Source organism: Rhincodon typus, chromosome 42, assembly GCF_021869965.1.
Source record: "Rhincodon typus isolate 14 chromosome 42, sRhiTyp1.1, whole genome shotgun sequence".
NCBI lineage: Eukaryota > Metazoa > Chordata > Chondrichthyes > Orectolobiformes > Rhincodontidae > Rhincodon > Rhincodon typus.
The window spans coordinates 4,557,705-4,561,259 of record NC_063373.1 but is presented as its reverse complement, the minus strand read 5'-3'; positions in this window follow the sequence as shown (position 1 = coordinate 4,561,259).

The window sequence follows — 3,555 nt, the reverse complement described above, 5'->3', positions numbered from 1 at the left end:
AGGGGGTTCTGAAATAAATAGGGAGAGAGTGGGAGGCGGATAGAAGATGGATAGAGGAGAGGATAGGTGGAGAGGAAACAAACAGGTCGAAGAGGCGGGGATGGAGCCAGTAAAGGTGAGTGTAGGTAGGGAGTTAGGAAGGGGATAGGTCAGTCCAGGGAGGACGGACAGGTCAAGGGGGCGGGATGAGGTTGGTCGGTAGGAGATGGAGGTGCGGCTTGAGGTGGGAGGAGGGGATAGGTGGGAGGAAGAACAGGTTAGGGAGGCAGGGACGAGCTGGACTGGTTTTGGGATGCGGTAGGGGGAGGGGAGATTTTGAAACTTGTGAAATCCACATTGATACCATTGGGCTGCAGGGTTCCCAAGCGGAATATGAGTTGCTGTTCCTGCAACCTTCGGGTGGCATCGTTGTGGCACTGCAGGAGGCCCAGGATGGACATGTCGTCTGAGGAATGGGAGGGGGAGTTGAAATGGTTCGCGACTGGGAGGTGCAGTTGTTTGTTGCGAACCGAGCGTAGGTGTTCTGCAAAGCGGTCCCCGAGTCTCCGCTTGGTTTCCCCGATGTAGAGGAAGCCACACCGGGTACAGCGGATGCAGTATACCACATTGGCAGATGTGCAGGTGAACATCTGCTTGATGTGGAAAGTCTTCTTGGGGCCTGGGATGGGGGTGAGGGAGGAGGTATGGGGGCAGGTGTAGCACTTCCTGCGGTTGCAGGGAAAAGTGCCGGGTGTGGTGGAGCTGGAGGGGAGTGTGGAGTGGACAAGGGAGTCACGGAGAGAGTGGTCCCTCCAGAAAGCAGATAAAGGTGGGGAGGGAAAGATGTCTTTGGTGGTGGGGTTGGATTGCAGATGGCGGAAGTGTCGGAGGATGATGCGTTGGATCTGGAGGTTGGTGGGGTGGTACGTGAGGACGAGGGGGATTCTTTTTTGGTTTTTATTGCGTGGACGGGGTGTGAGGGATGAGTTGCGGGAGATGTGGGAGACACGGTTGAGGGCGTTCTCGACCACTGAGGTGGGAAGTTACGGTCCTTGAAAAACGAGGACAACTGAGATGTACGGGAGTGGAATGCCTCATCCTGGGAGCAGATGCGGCGGAGGCGAAGGAATTGGGAATAGGGGATAGCATTTTTGCAGGAAGTTGGGTGGGAGGAGGAGTGTTCTAGGTAGCTGTGGGAGTCAGTGGGCTTGAAATGAATATTGGTTTCTAGGTGGTTGCCCGATATGGAGACCGAGAGGTCCAGGATGGGGAGAGAGGTGTTAGAGATGGTCCAGGTAAACTTAAGGTTGGGGTGGAAAGTATTAGTGAAGTGGATGAACTGTTCGAGCTCCTCGTGGGAGCACGAGGCGGCGCCGATACAGTCATCGATGTAACGGAGGAAGAGGTGGGGTTTAGGGCCAGTGTAGGTACGGAAGAGGGATTGTTCCACGTAACCTACAAAGAGGCAGGCATAGCTTGGGCCCATGCGGGTACCCATGGCTACCCCCTTTGTCTGTAGGAAGTGGGAGGAATTGAAAGAGAAGTTGTTGAGGGTGAGGACGAGTTCGGCTAAGCGGATGAGGGTGTCAGTGGAGGGGGACTGGTCGGGCCTGCGGGACAGGAAGAAGCGGAGGGCCTTAAGGCCATCTGCATGGGGAATGTAGGTGTAGAGGGACTGGACGTCCATGGTAAAGATGAGGTGTTGGGGACCGGGGAATTGGAAGTTCTGGAGGAGGTGGAGGGCATGGGTGGTGTCACGGACATAGGTAGGGAGTTCCTGGACCAAGGGGGAGAAAATGGAGTCCAGATAGTTGGAGATCAGTTCGGTGGGGCAAGAGCAGGTGGAGACAATGGGTCGACCAGGGCATTCAGGTTTGTGGATTTTGGGAAGGAGATAGAAGTGGGCAGTGCGAGGTTGGGGAACGATGAGGTTGGAGGCCGTGGGTGGGAGGTCACCTGAGGTGATGAGGTTGTGGATGGTTTGGGAGATGATGGTTTGGTGCTCAGGGGTCATGATCAAGGGGGCGGTAGGAGGTGGTGTCAGAGAGGTGGCGTCTGGCCTCGGCGATGTAGAGGTCAGTGCGCCATACTACAACTGCGCCTCCCTTGTCCGCGGGTTTCCCAAAACCAGTCCAGCTCATCCCCGCCTCCCTAACCTGTTCTTCCTCCCACCTATCCCCTCCTCCCACCTCAAGCCGCACCTCCATCTCCTACCGACTAACCTCATCCCACCCCCTTGACCTGTCTGTCCTCCCTGGACTGACCAATCCCCTCCCTAACTCTCCACCTACACTCACCTTTACTGGCCCCATCCCCGCCTCTTCGACCTGTTTGTTTCCTCTCCACGTATCCTCTCCTCTATCCATCTTGTATCCGCCTCCCACTCTCTCCCTATTTATTTCAGAACCCCCTTCCCCTCCCCCTTTTCTGATGAAGGGTCTAGGCCTGAAACGTCAGTCTCTCTGCTCCTATGATGCTGCTCGGCCTGCTGTGTTCATCCAGCCCTGCACCTTGTTGTCTCGGATTCACCAGCATCTGCAGTTCCAACTATCCCAGATTGATGATAATCTGTTTTTACTGATGTTGCCAACCCAATTAATTGGTTGCAGGACAGGGATTCCCTTATGTGCAACGCATGAAAGCTCGTATATACAAATGCAATCTCCTAGAGGGGTATAATTTTACAGTTCCAACATAAAAACATTTTCTGTACTAACAAGTGACTCCTTTGTATCTTCCCGCACTGTGTTCTGACTTACATACAAATTGACTTGCAAAAGACTCCAGAATGGAACCTGTTTGCAACCCATGGACTGCCTGTAAAATATCCTGGAAACATGGCTTTTTTGAAAGCGGTGTGTGTGATCCTTCTCCCAGTTCAAGAGCCTCTCTCTCTCTGCTGCCCTGGGATGAGCTTCATCATTCACAGTGAATGCTACAGTATCACAGAGCACAGCAGCTGGTGGCCATTCAGCCCATTGGTGGTACACTCTCTCACTTGTGAAATACTGCAAATCTATCTACAACTTCATCGCCCTGTGCCCACAGCCTGCTAAATATTTCCTCATTGTGTTATATTCCAAATCACTTTTGAAAATGACTGCAGAATCTGTTTCCATCTACCATTTAGTCTGTTCCAGATCATCAGAACTTGAGTAAAATAATCTCCACATCGTCACCCTGCATTATCTTCCAGTTCTCTGAAAGCTGCATTCTGTACTTACCAAATATGTAGCCAGTGTAAATAATTCTCTCTCTGCAAATAAAAACTCCTAGAAACAAACTTGCACCTCGACTGTTTGCACTGCTTAACTGTCTCAGCCCAAAGGGTAATTGTCTGAGCTGCTCTCTCTCCACATAACAGAAACCCTTCATCTTCTAATTATTCATAGGATTCAGTCTTCACTGCATAGATTTATTGCCCATCTTGAATTTGAGGTGGTTGTGAGCTGCTTTCTTATGTGCTGCAGTCCATGTGGTGTAGGGACACCTGCAGTGCTGTGCAGAGAGGAGTTTCAGGATATTGACCCAGCCACAGTGCGTTCGTGGCAACGTCTTTCCAACTCAGGATGGAGC